Source organism: Euprymna scolopes, chromosome 2 (assembly GCF_053919585.1).
Source record: "Euprymna scolopes isolate OS-2025 chromosome 2, ASM5391958v1, whole genome shotgun sequence".
In the NCBI taxonomy this organism is placed as follows: Eukaryota; Metazoa; Mollusca; class Cephalopoda; order Sepiida; family Sepiolidae; genus Euprymna; species Euprymna scolopes.
The window spans coordinates 115241354-115264010 of NC_136483.1; the positions used below are offsets into that span (position 1 = coordinate 115241354).

A 22657-nucleotide genomic window follows, 5' to 3' on the forward strand; every position below is an offset into this window, starting at 1 on the left:
TTAGGATTCCTCTAAAGTGATTTGATTTCGAATATCATTTAAAAGGGCATAATATCAAAGAATCAATATTTTTTGATAACTGATATCTACATGGGTAATTAGAATATATATAATGATTGTATCACTGTAGTTTACAAAATGTAAATCCACTAAACTTTCGGTGTTTATCAAAAAGTGTTCAATGACAACGTGTCATAGTATGTTCATTTATTTATAAAAACATTGGCTACATATGTGAATACATATTTCTGTTGTGATTTCTTTAAGGTAGTATAACGAAGACGGATCTTTTAATGAAAGCAGATTTTAAATAGCAATTCTTTTATATAAAATATATATAAAACTGGCACTTAGTTCTGAAATTTTTAATAAGTAGAGCTCCCAAGTTTACAGGAAGAGCAGTCTTCTTTACTACTCCCTCTAATCTTCCTCCAAATCCTTTTCCTATCTCCCTCTCTTGATCGTATTTATTTCATTTTCGATTAATAACAAAGATTTTGTATAAAAAAAAAAACTAATTTATCAAAACATCCGGCTTAATGACATTGTTTCTGAAAAAAAATCTGCAGCAGAAACATGTATGCACATATGTAGCCAATAATGCTCGCATAAATAAACATATATATATAAAACCTTTCATGAAGCCAATAGACTGTACATTATATTAATTATTCTTTAACCTCATGACCATAAATGCATTTCTTTACCACTTACGCAATTGGGAATTGAAGAATTTAGTGTTGCAAAAATATTTCTTTGATAGAAATCTATACTTGGAAGTTGTGGCCAATCTTTCACAGTTGAGCTCTGTCTTTAAAAAAAAAAACACAAAAATAAGCGTGTATGTTTCTCACCCATATGTAAGTTTGGCAAATACCAATTGAATTACTTTCACTATTTATAAGATTTATTATCCAACTTTCCCATATTTTATTTTTTACTCTCCTATATTTAATAAGTGCGCATCCCTAAAAACTTATTTACTATTACTCTATAATTCTTATATTTATACACCCATTTACCCCATAGCTTTTTTTTTTATCCCCCTACTCTACCTTCTGTTTATCATTTAACTTACTCAGTTAAAATACTAACACTATGCACCCCCTATAATTAAACCCCTCATATTAATCCTCCCACTGCTACTCCTAATGACTTACATTTCGGTTAAGCACAGTTATAGTCGAAGACGCCCTCTCTAAAAAATATACCAACATAGCATAAAAACTCTCCATTTAATGTAAATCCCCTACGCACCTACAACACATAGGTTTAATTGAGCAATTTCTTTTAACCAACCTACACCATATTTCCCCTGAGAAATTTAAACACATTGTCCACATACATTAAACCTACTATGCCAGATATGCTATATACACACATGCATTACATAATACAAACTATGCTCCTCGTACAGCACAGAAACCATCATAGTGCCCCCAAACAGCCTCAATAATTTATTTTGCTCCTAATGAAACTATCGCTAGACGTCGCATCCCCATTATGCTACTTAGCACCTTGTCCACTTTTCTGATGAGAAGCATTAGACTTCGAAAGCCTATGGCATAAAGAGTCTCCCACTTACCCAACAGTCCTAATTAACGTATGCTCCTGTTAAATAGATGAATAAATCTATAGATATTTTAATATATAGTTTTTATACCTTTATTTTCCTTTCTTGTTTACTTCTAAATAAGCTCCAGCACAATTTTGTTGAGCTTTGTATTATCCCGATAAGTCTCCCCTTAAAGAATTGAATTTATTCTCTTCTTTTAACTTCCCCATATATATATATATATATATATAAATATGTATATATATATATATATATATAAAGATGACTTGTGTTTCAGAATTTTTTTAGATGATGGATTATTCGTATTTAGATTCTTCAGACTATTCTCATCTTGAAACAACGTTTCCGTTAATGAAACCTTCGATCTTTAGGTCACCTCGACTGGAACTTTTGGAAAATAACACTCAAGATGAGAACAGTAGTCCAAAGAATTAAAATAATACAAACATGACTGTATTTTAAGTATTTTCCTTCAAGTTTTCCACCTGGCAATATAACACCATCCACACAATGTCATGTAAATACAGCTAGTTGAAAATATTTGACTAAACAATTGAGTAGCTAACAATAAAATGAAAGAAAGTATTTATTTTACTTTTTTTTTTTAATATATATATATCAGGATTAACGATGTTAATGAATAGACAAATTTATTTTAAGTATAATTATCATTTCAGTGGATTAAACTTAATTATTACTAGTTCTAACTACCCAGCGTTACCCGTGAGGCTTTTTACATTTTTTTTTTTTGTTTCAATTTTTTGTTTTTTTTACCAGACTATTCTTTTTTAAAATAAAATTTTCAATGTTAAACAATAGAGGTTCAATTTATAAAGAAAGACAGAGGAAAACATGAGAAAATTATAATAAGCTTGAAAGAAGGATAAATAAAGAGTCGGCCAGAGATAGGTTGGTTTGGAAGTCAATTTCTAAAAATATCCAACATATGCCTGCATGTAAAAAAGACAGATGTTAAAGCGAATATGATGATCGTTTGATGATTAAATTAATTGAATCAAGTTGTTATAAAGCTATGTTTTTAAGGTAATATGAGATGACTTTCTATCATTTTCAAATCATAAAGTAAATTATTTATTAATATCTATTTAATTTTCTCTGTACAGAGCCAGAGTAAGACATAAGATTGTTTTTTAACAAAGGGAGAACTTCAGCTCCCTAAAACAGTACTCTGGATTGGAAATAATACTTGTATAGCCCTACTGGCACTCCCTCATGAATGAAGGCTTCTTAATAGGTGCGTGCAAAATGAATAGCCGATGCTCAAAATGTATGAACATTTTAAGCCCTCCATTAATTTGAAAATTCACTTAAAATTAGAAAATTAACCAATTTTAATGACATTTTCAGTATTTATCAAATAATGATCACAGAATATAATGAACCCATTATTTTTATTTGAATCTTAGTTGAAATGCATTATTTCGTTTAAATGAAAAAGACCTTCAGTAGTGAAAAAAAAAATGTATTTATTTTTGCTTTTTTTATGAAAAGAAAGCATTGTAAATTGTGACAAAAAAAAAAAAAAAAACATAACGGAAAAAAGACCCTAAAGTCTGTATTAACGAAATCGATATAACTCAAAGAAAAATTAATTTCTTGAACTACCGATATTGTCCTAAAATTGTCTATTCATTATTTTCACACAAAATTATAATGATGGCAAAAATTATCCCCCGTTTTTTTTTTCTTTGTTTTTTTTTCAAGATTACATTTTTAGCCTAATTTTTATATGCAAAATCCTAATATTTTCCTTGGCTGAATGCATATATAATCTTCAGCCTAACAATTTTTAGATTATCTTGAAAAATAAAAAAAAAATTTTTAAAATTTAAAAGCAAGAACAGAGAAAAATAAATTAAAAAATGGTAAGAATTATACAAATGTTCACGATAGGAGTGTATGAATGCATGATTGGGGGGAAAAGAAAAGCAGTCGGTTTTGCACTCCTACCTCCCTCCAACTACCCGATGTCATTTTCAGACAGCTTTTTGATTGACATTCTCGGCTTCTGTAGAATCCATACTAAGACAACTGCATTTTGTTTTGTTCGCACAAAGCCAGAATCTCTCGCTTTTGAGGGCTAATTAAAGGTATTTTTTTTTTTGTACAAAGATTTTTTTTAATTTAATTCAATATCTTAGGACTTTAATAATTATCTTTGAAATAGACCCAGAAAACCTTTTCCAGGGATTTTTACAATGAATTTATTTAATTTCAGGATTTAGCTGAATATTTCAGCGTCTGAGGTCATCGTGAAAACATTTTTCATTTATAACTTTCTTTTTCAGGTGTACAAATATTTTTCTTTATAGAAATTAACTTTAGGCTTTAATCTTTCAAATACAATTAAAAAGTAATCAGAAACCTACAAAAAAATTATGATAAACCGGCTTTCAAAACTATGTCCCCTATCATTTTTCTGCCATTCATACCAATACCCACTTCTTAGGAACCATGCAATAAAAGCACCCACTTCTTCAAAAGGTGGCAGTAATGTCTTGGAGCATGAACAGATACTATATTTTCATCGAAGTGCAAAGATGTCTGCTGCAAATACAAAACACCATTAAGAACAAAACAAAAAAAATTAAATATAATCATTGGATTCCTCAAATTTTAATTTTTTATCTTGGTATAGCGTTTGGCTTTCAGTTGCCCTGAACAGAGACACCACATAAACATCCTAAGATACAAAAACATCATTACCAATCAGTAACCGAGTCCCCTATATTGCCCCCACCCCCTGCCATCACCACCTTTATAAATTCTAGTGATAAAAACGTTTTTAGTGCATCTTATAATATTCTGGGATATTTACCACCACTGACACTTTCTTATACTCACACACACCAATTATTTTGGAATCATACCTCCCTCCTCCCTCATCAGTAGACTATCTGATAACTAGAAATGCCACTATACAATGCCTCCTTTAATGGATAAGAGGTTAAAAAATAGAATGAAATCAACCATAATAATACACATTGTGTATATGAATGTGTAAATTATATATATAAATTATACACACAAATCATGTGCAGTTTTGTGACTGGTTCAAATCTCCCAACTAGCAGTTATCACTTCCTACACTGATGATTCCATAAGCATGGAGAACTAATGTCTTTAAGTATAAAAATAATTGTTTATATGTGTGTGTGTGTGTGTGTGTGTGTGTGTGTGTGTGTGTGTGTGTGTGTGTGTGTGTCTTTTTCAGAGAGGTTCGAATCCTATCTAATTTTTTAGTTTCTGGGTCATTTGTTTAAAATCCAAGTCTTTTGAAACAACTCAACGCATTATTTTAATTCTATTCATAAAGAGATTTAGATCAAGAAACAACAAAAAAGACATATGAAAAAAAAGGGCACGTAACGCAATGAAAAGATGAAGCTACATGAATATAAGCTTTTGAATTTTGAAAACAGGAAGACATTCCTAGCTTTAAAATTCCTAGCAAAGTTTTGCCAACTTTACAACTAATAATTTTATAGACATAACTGAATGTTGCCTTTAGTTTCATAATAATTTGATTCAATTTAATGATTAAAAACCATAACATACTAATTAGACTCATCTTTGAAAATTGCATTAAAAGTAATTTGAGATATCTATCTTCTATCTATATATATAAAAGCGAAAATGTATGTATGTTTGTGTGTCTGCTAAAAACTTTTGACCGACAGAACAAAAATTCACAAACTTGGTATCATATTAAAGCCTCACCCCCCGGATGACAAATATCGAAAAATTAGCCCAAAAGGACCACCAGAAGTGCGTCAACTGATCGATTTTCTGCAGGGGGGGGGGGCCAAAAAAAAGTGACATTTTAATGTCAAACATTATATTTTTAAATCGATTTATAACTGCCCAAAAAAATATGGGCGCCAACTCTTTTACATAAAGTATACACGGGGCCGTTTATTTTGGGTCAACTTGTATTTAAACCCCGCTGAGTCATGTCACGTGATCTTGACATCAGCCAGCTCTAATGGCAGTCTGAATTTAAAAAAAAACATGTTATCGGTAAAAAAAAAAAAATTAACCCTTACACAAGCTAAACTATGAACTTCTACGCTATGGCAACGTTACCAAAGTTATTAGCACATTCAAAATAGTCAGATACGATAGTTAAACGAAAAATAACAAGCCAAAAATGTGGAGTAAAAAAAAAAAAAAAATGCTTACAAAAAATATTAACGATCAAAGTTTCTACAAAAAAAAACAAAAAAACAGCCAGACACCATTTTCCAGTCTTTAGAGTAAGGAAGACGAAGTGAGAGAGAGAGAGAGAGAGAGAGAGAGAGAGAGAGAGAGAGAGAGAGACATACTCAAACGCAAACAGAGATAGAGAGAGACGTCTAGACAGGAAACAAAATACGTAATTTAATAAAAATAAAATACTGCTACGTCATCTCCCGCGATGACCTCATTTAGTGGCTATCTGTCAATCAAACCTCTTTCACTCGCTTTATAACCCTTATTTTAACACTATAATCAATTCCTCTTACTCTTGGCTCCGCGTTCCGGGTTCAATCCAGCCTCACGACTATTTTTCTTTTCTTTTACATCTTTAGACACGCTGGCAACGTTTCTTTATTTTTTTTATTTCGCTTATTCTTTAGTTTACTTCCCCCCCCCCCATACACACAGGTTTTTTTTTTTTTCACTGTTTTTTTTTTTTTACAATTTGTAGTGATTTTAATATTAAATTGTAGCCATTATAAGGTTGATTTTGATCTCTAGTTTGGATTGAGTTGTCTCCCTTTCTTAAATCTGGCAGATCAAAGTAACCCTTATTCATAATTTTTTTTCATTAGTTGAATACTGGACTTGTAGATATTAAAAAAAAATAAAATAAAAACGAAAGCAAAAACTCCCAATCAACGCCCCTGTGATCAATACAGCTAACTAGAATAAAGAAAAGGCTTAAATTACAGTAAATCAATTCACAATATACAATATGTAGTACTTGCACTCCTCAAATAAACATTCACACTAATGGTTAAATAAAGTCACAGAGTCTTTAAAAGACAAAACCCGCATTTGCAGATGTTAATATTTATGTTAGGGGAGAGTACTCTGATGTCAAATATGGTTTCTACCTCAACTAATAAGCAAGATTCTTTCCCGAATAGAATTGAATCCTCAAATGAAATGAGCAAGCATAAAATATAGTAAACTTCTACATTATAATAACTGATGAGCTAGTCAAGACAGATAAGGCCTTGAACTTTCACAGAGCAAAGTGAAGACCTGTAAATTGAGTAAAGAAGTATTCAACCACCTCAACAGAAACAATCTTCTTAGTGACATGCAATATGGTTTCCGCTCTGCAAGATCTACAGCAGATGTGCTAACGGTTATATCTCATAGGATTAGTGAATCTCTTGACAAAGGCTTCCTTTCCAGGGCAATTGCTCTTGACATATCGAAGGCCTTTGATAAGATATGGCATAAGGGTCTACTTAACAAGATTTTCAGCTACGGTATTACTGGAAATGTTTTCTCAATCATTAAATCATTTCTCTCTGATAGGTTCATAAGAGTAGCGGTTGATGGGCAGAAATCAGAGGCCCACAGTATTAATGCTGGAGTCCCCCAGGGGTCCATCCTGGGCCCAACTCTCTTCCTGATCTACATCAATGATCTCCCAAAACACATACTTAAATCATTCGTTGACATCTATGCTGATGACACGACCATCTATGGCAACACATCAAAGGCCATAAAAGACAAAGTTCTATCTAATTCTCTCTCCTCTGATCTTGAGCACGTGGTACAATGGGGGAAGAGGTGGCTGGTCACTTTTAATGCATCCAAAACCAAGCTTCTATCTTTACATCATCAACGCTTTGATCCCAATCTGGCATCAATTGAAATGGATGGCTCTCGTCTTCGGGAGGCTCCATGTTTTGACAAGCTTCTGGGTTTGACCTTTACTCCTGATGAAATGGAACACATACATCAGGTCTGTTGCTAAGGACGCTGGGGAAATGGTGGGATCCTTCTACTGCTCCAGAAGATATCTTACTACTGATGCAATTCTCTATCTGTATAAAAGCCAAGTATGTCCAAAGATGGAGTACTGCTGCCACATCTGGGCAGGAGCTGCTAAAAACAGCCTAACCTGCCTTGACAGAGTACAAAATAGACTTCGTGGTTTAGTGGGGGATGCCCTTTTCTCTTCCTTGCAACCTCTCTCCCACAGAAGAGACCTTGCGAGCCTGTCTTTATTTTATCATTATTTCCATGGCAGGTGCTCATCTGGGCTCCAATCTCTCGTCCTCCCCTCGCCAATCTTTCATGAGAAACACCCGTCTGGCTGAAACTACCGTCAATAATTTTCCCCACTCTTTATCTGTGCCTAAATCCAAACGTAGATTCCATGAGCAAAGCTTCTTTCTCAGAACTGCACGCCAGTAGAACTCTCTGCTGCTTGCCAGTTTCCCACCTGACTACAACTTTATGTCTTCAAGTCCAACATAAACAAACTCCTGACAAACCGCCCCCTTAAGACACTTTATCAAATCTCCAATACTAATGATTACTACAATACTATCTCATTGATTACTGTACACGCAATAACCCTTATCCCTGATTGGCCTTCGGGCCTTGATAAGTGGTGACCCCCATGTAAAAAAAAAAAAAAAAAAACTTTGAAGAGCGTTCAAAAGACGAAACACGTGTCAGTGGATGTAATACACAGAGAGGTTAATTCAATTAATTGTTACCGGTTTCATATATTAAAGTAGCTCGGTTGATTTTCAATAAGTGAAGTATGTCTGTTAAAGTGTAGCCAAAATAATGTTTGGAGATTATATATATATATATATATATATATATATACATAGCTGATGGATTTTTAATTGTAGAATCAACCCAGTGTACCTTACAGTATCTATATAATATACATTTTTATAAAATTATGTATTTATACAAACATATTTTCCTATATAAATACATTCATGTTCCACCCCACTAAATATTGGAGTATCATCAAGCAAAAGTACAGAATAAAATGGAGCAAAATGAAAAGTCCTTGTCAATTTTAAAGAATAAAAATTTATGAAAAAAAAAAAAAAAAAAAAAGTACACGTGACCTTATGCAGTAAAGCAACTCTTCATCCTCATATTTTCTTTATTAGAAGTTGAAATTCTTGTTTGTTAAGAAACACCTAAGATTGGAGATAAAACACAACCACATAACCTAAAAGTTTATTCCCCAAAGCACTTGGAAAAAAAACTACACTCATACATAGAGGAAATACATTTTATTTCACATATAACCTGAAAATTAAAAGAAACTAAAAGATAAAAAATGTTAAACTGTTCAAGACATAGGATCCACATGAATTTCAAGAAAACACCGAGATGTTAACATTTATGGAAATTTATTTCAATAAATATCTTTTAACCTCACCCCCAAATTGTATATCATAAAACTTTAAACCTAATATAAAAGAGGTAATACGATATGGGTTGGGCACAAAAGGATATAGAATTTCTGATATAACACAGAAAAATGTTGTCAACACTGGATCTTCCTAATGGACCCAGCATTAAGGGTATTAAAACGATACTTTTTATCAATTATGTTACATCATGCGAAAGAGAAATATAAAACACTAGCAGGCTGCCCGGCGTTGCCCAGTCGTAAAATACGACTACATATTATATTTTAATTAATGCAGAATTCTTATTATGAATAGAAACACTGTAGGTATTAAACGTAACATTAAATTCCATTAAAAGAAAAAAAGAAATACGGAAAGAAACCGAAACATGTGCTTGTAAGTATTGTTTTTTTCTAAACAGTCCACTTCTTGTAAGCAAAATACTTGAGCTGAGATCAAAACCAAAACAAAGACAATGAATCAAGCACGATAACCATTAGGCCAACTTGACATGATTTTTAACAAGTGTTTTCAAATCAACTTATTCTTAACAAGTAATCTGTTATGTAAATCATTCATGCATTTGTGAAACAGTTGACAAATGAATAAAAATCCGATAACTCCCACATACCAATATTTCAATTTTGACCCCTTAGCAGTCCTTTTTCCAGATGAAAACCGATTATAAAGTTTTCCACATGTCTGAATACCCTATATACCAAATTTCAAATCTGTAGATCAAAGATTGTCCTCATACATGCACATTCTCACTTTTATAGATATATAGATTACTACTAACCATCTTAGAGAACTGAAACTGCCAGAAATCTTCTAACCTAACCCCCTCCCCCCACAAACACACATGGGGGCGGGGAGTAGCACTAGCATCAGCTGATACTACAACATCGTCAAGGAAAAATTTAAAGGAAAGCACCATCCGGACCATGAGTGGAAAGCGTGAAGAATATTGGAATCTGTGGAAGCTTATTGCCACTCTAATTCCAAGGAAAGCCAAAATATCATCAGAAAAGATCTGTAGCGATAATGAAAAATGGTTTGCAACAATTCAGAGGAAGAAAGCGCCAGAAATCTGGGGGTGGGGTGGGAGGGGAGGGGGCTTGTTGTCACTCAAACTCCAAGAGAAACCACCTTTTTTTGCCATCAGATAACTTGTGAAAACTCCTAGTGAGTAAATAATTATGTAAAAAAGACACTGGAAATAAACAGAAGATACGAAATTCATCCAAATGAACAGAAACAATTCCTATTTCAGTAGTATTTAGAGTGAAATGAGAACATTTGGCGCACCCCCTTATAATTAGTTTTTACTTTTCGCTTTTTTTTGGAGGGGGGGGGTCAATTTTTTCAGCAGATTATTATCAATTGGACAGTAATCCATCAGATTATATATATATATAGACAGAAGTGGTTATCGTTCTTTCCTAGCTATTATCTTTTTGGACTTGTTTATAAATATGGCGTGTACAGTTTTACCGTGTAACTTTTTATTTTGATATTTCATATTACGAAACATGTTATAATTTAACATTATTATCGCCATTTTACGTCAACCATGCTTTAGTGAAAAATACATTTCGACGACCCTCTAAATTCTATAGTTCACCTTTTTTTTTCATATTAATCTCATCAATTACAAACTTAACTTTCAGATTAAAAACAAATTACAACAAAATATTTTTATGTCTTATCAGGAGTCAGCTTTCAATTATAACATTCTACTAAACTGGATACCTACTTTGTGACCATCTCGCTCATGTGACCAGTAAATATTCCCGTTTAAAAAAGGGGTTAGGGTAAATTTTTTTATTTCTTTCCAACTCTATGACGACTTTTACAGGTTTTCGAGCATGTTGAAACCAATATCCAAAAATATTCAATTCAAACAAAAAATAAATAAATAAAACAAAGTTTAATTGTATAAAAAAAAAAAAAAAAGTTTTTTTGGTTAGGAGTAAAACCACCGGACGGTAAATGTGTAGTTTGGTGGCATAAATTATTTGACAGACAAAAAATAAAATATTTATTTTTATATAAAACATTAGAAAAAAATTAATTTTTATTATTTTTTCATTAAACTAGTACATTAATACATTTTTTCATTAAATTAGTACGACATTGCTTTATAAAATTTGGCCTTTCTAAGGTTTGACAGATTGGCCTTAAAAGGCCAATCTGTCAAACCTAATTAATCATGATGAAAAATAAAAATGAAATTTTCTGGTTTTATTTCAGCCTTTGGGTCTAATAATGTTTTATATAAAAATAAAGTTTTTATAATTTTTTGTCTGTCAAATAATTTACACCACTAAACTACACATTTACCCAAATAATTATAGCCATACATTTTTTCATTTTTTCCTGACACTAAGAGCATTATTACCAATATGTCGATTTTGAAAGCTGAGCATGTCTATGGCATGTCCACAAGAACACACAACTTGTTTGCCACAAGAAGTTTTGTCTGTGCATGATAGAACTCATTTTCAGAAAATCTTTGCAATGGTTTAAGCTAGCATTGTACAAATTATGCTGAATAAATTTTAAAAAATAATTAGGGAGTGAAGAAAAAGATGAAAAAAGTGTACTCTGGATTTCTAGAAAAATGAGTAAAATTTTAAGGAAAGCAAAAAATAAAAATGGCCTTAATATTTAAAGTTCAAACAGTATTTTCTTTTATTTTTAAGTAATTTTCAAGACTTCAGATATTCAGGTGTCAATACAGGGTTATTTTTCTTGTTCTCACCTAACGCTCGACACTATGTTTTTCGAACAGAATAAACGTTTCAATGTCAGTAAAAACCACTAAGAACTTTTCCAGATAGGTAAAAGAGTAACTTATCTCGCCTTTGATAACATTTGTTTGTTTTACCACTTTTTTGTACCTCCGTGAATTGTAAAATAAACCCAAAACATTTTATGTAATAAAGCACTTTAAAAACTGTTCAGTTGCATATTTTAAAATCCTTAGTTAAAAAACAAAAACAGAATTTAACGAATATAAAAGCAAAAAGAACAAGTGAAGCATGCATGGTCCCTCGTAAGTGCACCATGAACGAGCCATAAAAAAACGACTAATTTCGTGTTGCAGTTATTTGGCATCAAATGTGTTCAATACATATTTTATTTTCGACTAAGTTCAGCATTTCCCCCCCCCCTCATTTAGCTCCAAAAGTCCCCAGGGGACGACAAATCCTTGCGAAAATGAACAAATGGTGCAGTTTTAGACCTTAACATATGTAAATTTGAGTTTTGTTCCATGCAAAAAAAAAAAAAAAAAAAAAAAAATGACTAAGTTCATCATTTGCCTCCCGCCCCCATCATTTAACCCCAAAAGTCCCCAAGACCTTATCATATTTGAGTTCAGCACACAGCAAAACTGCTAAATAGACATACACAGAAAAATTTTAGATAAATATGGTACAATAATCACAAAAAATGGAGTGTTTTTATTATTAGCCCATAAAGGCACACCCAAGAGTTATCGCAAAGTATTAGACACACAACATCATATAGAAATCAATTAGTTACAAATTTTCAGAAAGTTTTATAAAAATCCAAGGCATTTTTTTTTTTTTTTTTTAATAAGCACAAAAGTATCAATTTTAGCCATTTTAATCCGAAAGGCACCCGGGGGGGGGGGGAGTTTTCCCAGAAAATCCGTTCTGGGACTTTCTTTTACTCATATCATGTTTAATGTTTGTGTAAAAATTTAAAAACAAATTCCAACGCGTAGTTATTGAGAAAAGTGCGGACAGACGAACGGACAAGGGTGAATTGGTCCACCCTCCTTTTTTGTTGAGGAACCAAAAATATGTTGAAACATATCAACCGATAAGTCACGAATGAACTAATGAAAGAAAAATGATAGTAACGAGTAAAAATAAAATAGCATTCAAGTTCAATTACGTTAAAGGTAAATTAAAATACACAGGGTGAGATATTACAACGGTTTCTAAGAAAAACAATAATAGTAAATGTCCAAACCTTTGATCCATATCGGCACGGTAGTAGAAAACCATGTTGTCAATATATTTTTTCGACGTAGTGTAGTCCTAAAAGTGAATTTTCTTTTGAAAACAAAAAATAGCAATTATCAAGTAAATAAGTTCAAAAGAAAAGAAAAAAAAAAAAAGACGACAGTCACTATTTTGTTATCTTGATAGAAATGTTACGCGAGCATCTGTCGTCGTCGTCGTCGTCGTCGTATTAGTAGTAGTAATAGCCAAGTTGTAAAAACAAAACTAGACAGTACGTCTGTATCTACTCAAGGCCGCAGGTTAACTGTGCAGGAGAAACGACATGTACGACACGAGCTGCTTGGCCCATTGAGAAAAAAACGCACTCACTTCCTCTTTCAAAAATTATTATTTTTATTTATATTTTGATAAGTCATTTAGAGTTACCTCCCCTTTTGATTACGTGCCTGCTACAAATAATCCGACCTCAACAATAAACAAAATCTACTGTCTGGCATTGCAATCTCTATATTAATAAGTTATACGACAACTACGAGCGCGTGTGTACGTGTTTCTCGCCTCTACGTGACTAACATTTTTTTTTACTATTAAGCGAATTTTGAAACTTTTGTTAAAAAAATAATTGAAAATTCTGTTAAAAAAATAATTGCGAAATTTAATCGACCACAATGCATTTCAGTTTCTGAATTTTAATTATAGCAATAACTAGTTAGCATCCCGGTGTTGCCCGGTCGTACAATACGCTTAAACATGATATTTTAATTTATGTAGATTGCGTATGTATTATGATAGAATAAATTCTCTATAGTACGGGGAATAATTTGTCCGGTAGACTAATTCGAAAAGAAAAAAAGACTGATAATGCCGTTCATCAAATTCCGCCGTGTTTGTTCACGTCAGCTGATATTTGGGCTTGACGATGAATGTCCCTGAAAAGTAACTTCTGATTATTGTTTAGTTTTAAAATATGGAAACGAAAAAATGATTTTCAGCGATTTTAAATGGTACCTCTCTTTTTATCATAAATTGAACTCATTAATAAGAAAAATTAAAAATAAAATGGTGAGGTACACCCAGGCTTAAACAGGGGATCATTTAATCTGTAGTCGAATGCTCTACCACTAAGCTATATCTCCAGACTATGATACTTTTTTTTTTTTTAAGAAGAAATGATTTGCTGAAATTTTATTATCTCCCTTTGCCGGTATAAAGTAAAATATTCCTTTGTAAAAATTATTGTTTGTATCTATAAGAGAGAAAATCTACTTTTAAGATCGGATTTTTATTTTTATTTTCGATAATTATCAGATGAATTTCTGTACAAAACATATTTAAGAACACTGCCAGACATAAATTAGCTTTGTGTGAAATTTGCAAAAGATAGGCTCAGCCGTTTTGGAACCTATGACGAAAGAACACAGTCACACACACAAAGTAACTTTTATATAATACTAGCATGGGTGCCTGGCGTTGCCCGGGTGTTTGGAGGCGTGTGTTGAACAAAAAAAAAAGTGGCAGTAGGAATGCAAGCTCGAACCTGTACCACAAAGGAGGAAAAGAACGGGGAAAAAAACGTGACGTCTTTGCTGTTACGACTGCCGCCAAACCGGAAGTGACATAGTTTTAAATTAAAGCTAGACAATCAAAAAGAGGGGATGACTTTCGAAAATATCGGCAAAAAAAGCGATTCCTCCATGTAGAAAAGTGCCCAGTTGAGGGTGAAGAAATTAATGTTTTTAGTCAATTTTTCCATATTTGTCATGTGAAGGGTCGAGTTTCAAAACGATACTGATCTTGTGAAAAATCCGTCGCCTCTGTTGTAAGTTTTGGCAGACATACATACATACATACATTTATATATTGGTAGCTCAAATTTTCGAACCAAACCAATTAAAAAGCTTGCCCGATCTCTGAATACCCTTTATGTAAAATTTCAAATGTTTAGACCAGAAATTGTCTTTAGTAATTTGGTAGAGATTGCAGAGATCAATTTTTTTTTTTTTTTACTTTGACCCCTATTATGATCCCTTAACATTGATTGTTTTGGGCTCAAATCAAGTTAAGTTAGATCCATGTCTAAGGAACCTATATCTAAAATTTAAAGTGTTTATACCCAAAATTGGCAGAGGAGTTTCGTAGAGTTCTCAAATTTCTGGTCGAAAACGGATTACAAAGATTTTCCCAAATCTCACTACCCTGTATATCAAATTTCGAGTCTGTAAACTGAAAATTGACAAAATTATTGTGTGGGGAAATATACACAGACAAACAGACACTTTCACTTTTATAGAGATATAGAAGAGATAGAGATGAGGGCATAAAGGCAAAAAGAATATCTTTTTCAAATGTACAAAATATTTTTTCAGTAAAAACTAATCTTAAAATAAAATCTTACTAAAAACAAACAAAAAAGGGTGCTTATTCAAATTGGCACTTATGGTGGCATTTAAAATAAAATAAAATTTTTTAAATGTTTGTATGATGTACGTACTAGTCACAGGACGAAGATGTAAAATTTTAAAAAATCACATAATTTGATCAAGTATTCAAGAGAATCAAATTTTACTGTTTCGACGAAGGTGAAGAAAACGTTGAATGAATCGATGGACAAGGGCAGAAAACCCAAATAAATACACATGGAAACTGTCACAACAATCACCGGTTACCTCCTTTTATTGCTCTCTAGTTAATCATGGCCTCGTCTTTCACTTATCGGTAAAAAATGGCAAATTCATTTTTTGTAAAAATAAAAATAAAAAATACTTGATCAATTTTTGTGATTTTTGAATAAAAAATCTTCATTTAATGACAAGTAGGTACAAGTTTTCACTTTTGTTTATCACTATAAGTGCTAATCTGAATAAAAAAAAAAAGCTTCAAAATTACTTTTACATTAATTAAAAGAATTAGAGATTTCATAAATTTTACAATTTTTGATAAGATTTGAAAAATATTCTCATATTTCAATATTCTTAATAGTATTTAAAAAAAATAAATAAATAAATAAAAATCAACAAAACCAGAATGTATGGAATAATAGATTTTCAGTTTGGGAGATAGCATATGGTTTTGAAGTTTGTTTATTTATTTATTTTTTTATTTTTTTGCAAAGAAGTCACCACTTAACAAGGCTTAGAGGCCACTCAAGGATAAGGGTTAAATAGTGTACAGTAGTCAATGGGACAATATAGTAATCGTTAGTGGTGGAAATTTGGTAAATTGGATTACTTAAGAGGAATGGCTCATCAAGAACTTGTTTACATTGGACTTGAAGACGACCATATTGTAGTCAGCTGGAAAGCAGGAAAACGGAACAGAGTTTCACAGGTATGCAGTTCTAAGAAAGAAGCTTTATTCATGGAATCTACATTTAGGTTTAGGCACAGATAAAGAGTGGAAGAAATTATTGATAGTGTTTTCAGCTAGATCCATGTTTCTCATGAAAGTTTAGCGAGAAGGGACCATAGATTGAAACTCAGATGAGCAGTTGCCATGGAAATAACAATAAAGCAGAAACATGCTCGCAACAAGGAATCTTTCTGAGATTATGTCTAATAATAAATTAAATTTGTGCCCTGTTAAAATACTCAAAAGAAAATGAAATTTTGGGAATAATTATTAATATCTAAGACATAGTTTGATTTTCATTAAAATCGAATTATATGAAAATTGATAAAAGGCTTCAAAATTAAATATAAGACACATTAACCATCCTTACACGAGGCAGACGTTTTCTAAAATTCATTATGATCGATTAATTAGTTTTGGAGTTTATTCCATGCTAACATATATAACATATATTCATGCTTACCTACATAAGCAAAGAGTTTGTTATAAGAAAAAATATCCCACCCACTTTTTATACAGAACCAAAAACTGTACTTGGTCCGATTGTCAAATAGTTTTTTTCTATCCAACTATCATTTGGTAATATTTTATTCACACTTTGCTCAAATCGCCAATCTGATGATGATCATGATGACGACGACGACGATGCACAGTGATGTACAAGTCAAAATATCCTGATATTAAACGTTATTACAGGTTATTAGTAAGAAATTAGAATATCCACTAAAAAGGAAGGAAAGAAGGGGTTGGTACATGTAGCTTTTGGGGAAGTATGTCCTATTACATGTCCAGATCTCAAAAGGTCAGAGGTAAGAGGAGAGAGGGGATAATGGGCCATAGACAAATGACAAAAATGGTTCGAGAAGAGATCGAAAATGAAAACGACAGGATGAAAGAAAGAGACAGAGAGTCACACAGAGAAGAGGGAAAGAAACTGACAGACACACAGTGTAGGGAAAAATAAACAGAGGGACACACAGAGAATGGCAGAAAGAGACAGAGACACACAGACAAGGGCGAAAAGATACAAAGAAACACACAGAGACATACAGAGAAGATGGAAAAGAGACAGAAACACATAGAGAAAAGGGAAAATGACAGAGAGAGACACACACGGAGAGGATGAAAAGAGATGGAGAGGAAACCCAGAGAATAGGAAAAAGATAGAGACAGATGCACAGAGAGGAGAAGGGACAGAGAGACACACATACTTGAAGAAGAGACAGACACACAGAGGGGAAAAGAGACTGACAGACACACACGGAGAAGGTGGAAATGAGACAGACACACACAAAGAGGATAAAAGAGACACACAGAGGCGCACAGGCAGGGTGAAAGAGGCATATAGTGAGATGGAAGGAGAGTGAGACACAAAAAAAGGAAGAAAGAGGCACGAGTGACATAGAGAAAGGGAAAAGTGATAGAAAGACACACACAGAAATAGGAAAGCGACAGAGGGATCACACACACACAGAGAGGAGAGGAAGAAAGACACTGACATGGGAAAATGACAGCGATAAAAAAGAGGGGAAATTCAAACAGAGAGAGAGAGAGAGAGAGAGAGAGAGGAGTGTAATTGAAATAGAGAAATTAAGTGAGAAAAAAGAAAAGATAAAGAGCGAGAAGCAAAGTGAAAGAGATGAAACTTACAGAGAAAGTGACGCAAAGATTTGAGGAGAGTTTTTTTCTTTTGTTTTATTTTTTGTTTTTTTTTTTAACTTGGAGAAAGGATAGATACAGACGGTTCTTTTCCAAGGGTTATTGTAGAAGCTTTTTTTTTTGTGTTGTTATTTTTAAATTTCTCTGCTATTTTTGTGAGTGGTGTAAGTTTTTTTTATTTTTATAGAATGCATTTTTTCTCTTTTGTTTTTTTGTGAGATAAAGTTCCCATTTTTTACTCCTGATTTTACATTTTCTGCAGCTGACAAGACTTCGGATATGCTGTTAAAGCCGATTTTAAAGAAAACAGAAATAATAATTTGATATGATATAAAATCACAAAAAAAAACCCTGCTTCAATAATGACAAACGTTCCACTAAACGTTCACGTAATATAAAATACACAGCATTTTCCTCTGGGTGTTTCCCTGCTCAGACAGCCCCCCCCCCCCAAATAAACTAAGAATAGAGAGTGAGAATGCTTATGGTAACATCTACAAAGAAGAAAGTGCCAAGGGAGCAAAAGCGTTTTTGGAAACTTGCACGTCAAATCACGTGATGCGAAATCTCAGTTGAAAGTCAACAATTTCCATGGTAGTCAGGAATCAGAAATTTAGTCAAAGCCAATTGTATTATTTGGATTCTTCAGACTACTTTTCTCATCTTGAATTTTATTTTCACAACATTTTGGTCGAATTATCTTCCACAAGGATCTGCAGCATAGTGGTGAGAATACTTGGAAAATTCAGTTATAAAAGTCTTATTCATCTGAAGATTAAAAGCTTTCTCAGTGCAGGCAACCGAAAATACAATCGCGAATTATTTACAATGTCTATCCAGCCATAGCAGACAGATTGAGAGCATGCTACCCTCGTGGATTAGATAATGGTTCCGTTCAAAATTCTATGTTCTATGCAGATTCCTCAGAGTTTAACAAGATACACCTGAAGAAGGTCTGAGATTACACTGACCGAAACATTATGAAAATGACACTCAAGGTGAGAACAGTAGTTCGAATGATACAAATAACCAATCCTTATCTCAAAAATTCAGAAACATAGTAGATTACTTTAATTTTTGTTAAATCAACTCCAGATTCAGAAACTATTTTTTTTTTTATCCATTGCTAAGCTTGGAGTTTAGGAGACAATTTTAAAGCTTTAGATTTGAGTTTTTACAACATATTCAGGAGTCTTTTTTTTCCAGATAATTTAAAAGAATTACCGACATTGACTCCTCATATCTAAAATGTTGCTGTTTTGTTTAATTTTTATTTTTTAACTTCCTTGTACTTTTGAAAAGTGTAGTATCTGTTCCGATACTATACGTCAATTTCTTTCGTTTGATGAAGAAAAAAATTCTTATGGAGTAAGGTAAGTATTTTTGTCCCAATTCATGGTGCTCCTTTTGGAAAAAGCTAGCATCCCTCCACATTAAAAAACGACCTTGTGTCTAACTACCTTCAGGGGTGGCAATTGGGAATCCCCACCCATCCAATCATCCAATTTCCTCACTTCGAATTAAAGCGTCATAACCCTTTCTTTGGTCATACAAAATTAAATTTGTAATTGCACTTTTTAGGGAGACGAGGGGGGGTGCAAGTCAGTAGATTTTCAAAAGCAAATAGAAATTCTTACCAGAAAAGAAAGAACGAAGAAATGGTAACACTTTATTCCGTTGGGTATTGAAAGAACCGGAAGAAAACATTGCACAATCCTGGTGGTACTTCTAATAACTGGAGTTACCGACACTTTATGGAGATAATAAACTTCTATATAGATCTTTGCTGTAGTGAAATAAGACTGATAGCATAAAAAACGCACAGCAGTTGCATGCCTGCCCCTTTTCTCTCATCTCCATTCCATTATGACACACCCGAATTAGAAAGTCAATAGACAAGATAGACATAAAATAATTAATGTTCTCAATTATTTTATCTATAAAAAAGAAATCGAACTTTTTTCCTTTGCTTCATCCATAGAAGTATACAATGCCCCCCACCCCCACTCGTCCTTATCCACATTTTCACTTTCCAGAGTAAGCTGCTCATGGTCAAGCTCCGATAGAAATAATCTATAAAATTTATTTTTAAAATTCTCATGGTGTACAGTCACAACTGGAGCCAAAAATGAGCAGTTTTTACCCATATTTTAAATTCCAACTCATATAACATCCAAGATGAAAATAACAGTTTGAATAATAAAGCAATTACTCTAAAATTGATAACCTTTTTCTAACAGAGTGCTCTAATACTTTTGTTCATATATATATATATGCTAAATTTCTCTTTGCATTTTGATTACTTCTCTCCTCTGATGAGAGGGAAAGTATTTCTTCAAAACTCCACGGATTAAGAACTTTCACTTGTATTTGTGTTTCCTTTCTAAATAATAAATATGTTTTTAACTCTTATTAAAGTGTTTCTCAACATATTTTATTAAATCCATGTACTTTACACTGATCGTTACTACTTGATAGAAGAAAACCATCTTTTTTTTTGTTTTATTGTTGCTTTTTTATCCATTTCAATATAATAATAATAATAATAATATATATATATATATATATATATATGGGTGTGCGTGTGTGTGTGTGTAAGTGACCTTGTTTCTGTGTGCAGAACGGTCTATCAAATTACTGTCAATTTTTTGTCTAAAGACGTGAAACTTGATATATAGGAGTTTAAACCTGTGGAATCAATTTGATTTAGCTTTTAGCTGCTAAGGGATCAAAATTCTTTTTTTTAATTGGAACTTGGCAGGCATAAGTCGACTGAACATGTATCTTACATAGATACACATGTTTACAACATTAATTTTGTAATTTTTATATGCATATGGGCATTGCTCAAATAGTAATGAATACTGCTGGAGATCTATGTTTTAATTTCGATTCTCGCTGATGGCACCCAAGTCATATATTCTTTTTATTTTTACTTTTGAAATCACTACTATATGTTAGGTACAATATAATAATCAATAATCTCTAATATAATAAATTCAAAATATGCAGAAAATATCATTTAAGTGTATTTTACAACCGGACAATGCCAGAGAGCATGCTAGTACATATATAGAGGAATAGATTCAAACAGCATAAAAATGCTACAGTGTCATTACAATAGACACTACTGTGGCAATTTTTGTTGCTGAGAGAGAGAGAGAGAGAGAGAGAGAGAGAGAGAGAGAGAGAGAGACAAACAAAAAAAATCTTTTATTTTTTTTCACTGAAGAAAAAAAAAATCGAATTTCTACTGCTCTCCCTATAATAATAGTTGCACATATTTATTCATATTCTATAATTTTTGCAGTCACTTTAAACAAAGCTTTAATGTTTATAAGAATATCAATTCATGTAATTGCATAATATAAGTAATAGCTTATCAGTGAACAGATATTTAACAACTAAAATGTTATATACAAAGCAATGATAAATAACATTAACAACCCAAAGAAACAATACATGATTTCAAGTGTAGATATGATCATAAGATATCCAGGGATGAAAAATATAAATAGCTCTACATTGTGTAAATATATGTAGGAACAGAAAAAAAAAAACATTAGTTTTAACATCAATTGGTAAATCTTAAAATCAGATTCTCTTGACGATATAAATAGCACAAATTATAAATTAGGTTTAGAGGAAAATCTTAAAATCATGAACTTAAAAAACAACAAAATTAAATACATAAAAAAAATCAAGAAACTATACCTAAATTGCAGAGATATAAATAAACATGTTTCGTTATTAAAATCTGGATTGAATTAAAAACACTTACGTAACTTCTTGCATCACTCTTCAAAAAAATGTAATTGTAAAATAAAAAATAATTGCCCATTAATGAACAACTGTTAAACATTACTAAGCAAACAAAAAATACATAAAAAGGGCATCGAAAAAAAGTACACATGAATAAAAATTTTTTTAAAAAGTGTGAAATACAATCACACTATAAATACTCTTTATTTTTGCAGTTTTGCTTTTCGATTGATACCAGTTGGAAACACTGATGATTGGTGATAAATGAAACTGCAGCAAGTGTTAAAAGCTAAATACCTTTTATTATAATTTATACATAATAGATAAATAAATATAGGATATATGCAAAGATATATATATATATATATATATATATATATATATATATAATAAAACAAGCATAGTAATATTACTTTATGCACAGAGCACTATTACAGTAAATACTGATGCATTTTGCTATGGTAATTACATTAATAGTGCTTAATATATCCATAAGTAGTAGTGCAATATACTTATAAAGGACATTTAAGGAGCAAAAAAATAAAAATTTAGTTTAGCTTGCTTTCCATAAGTATATTTTCATACCACACCCCTCTAATACTAATACTACTACTAATACTACTGTAATTTTATATATAGATATGTGATGAACACAAACAGACATATTCACATGCACACATAAAAGTGTTCATCCCAACAATAGGTATGGAAATATATGAGCAGATGTTGATAAAAATGAGAATGTAGACGATAATTCTTAATGTCAGTGAAGAGGAAAAAGTGATGAGAGTCGTTGCAATGCAAGAAGAAATCGACAAACTCGATCAAAATCAGAAGAGGATCTTGATATAGAGAAACCCAAGAGAGTTTCACACCAGACATTTCTACAAATAGAAGTCAGC

At 32.1% G+C, this 22657-nt stretch overlaps 1 protein-coding gene across 3 annotated transcripts in view; it reads right to left on the reverse strand.

Annotated features, from left to right (window-relative positions):
* LOC145294259 (septin-7-like) overlaps nucleotides 1–22657 on the reverse strand; it is a 541621-nt gene that overhangs the window by 299196 nt on the left and 219768 nt on the right. Inside the window, exon 1 of one of the 3 annotated variants that reach the window (XM_080141375.1) lies at nucleotides 12995–13116. The exons of the other annotated variants lie outside the window; for them this stretch is intronic. The gene's annotated coding sequence lies outside the window, so the exon portion shown is untranslated. Of the gene's footprint in view, nucleotides 1–12994; nucleotides 13117–22657 lie in introns of those variants that run through there. 3 annotated transcript variants of the gene reach the window in all.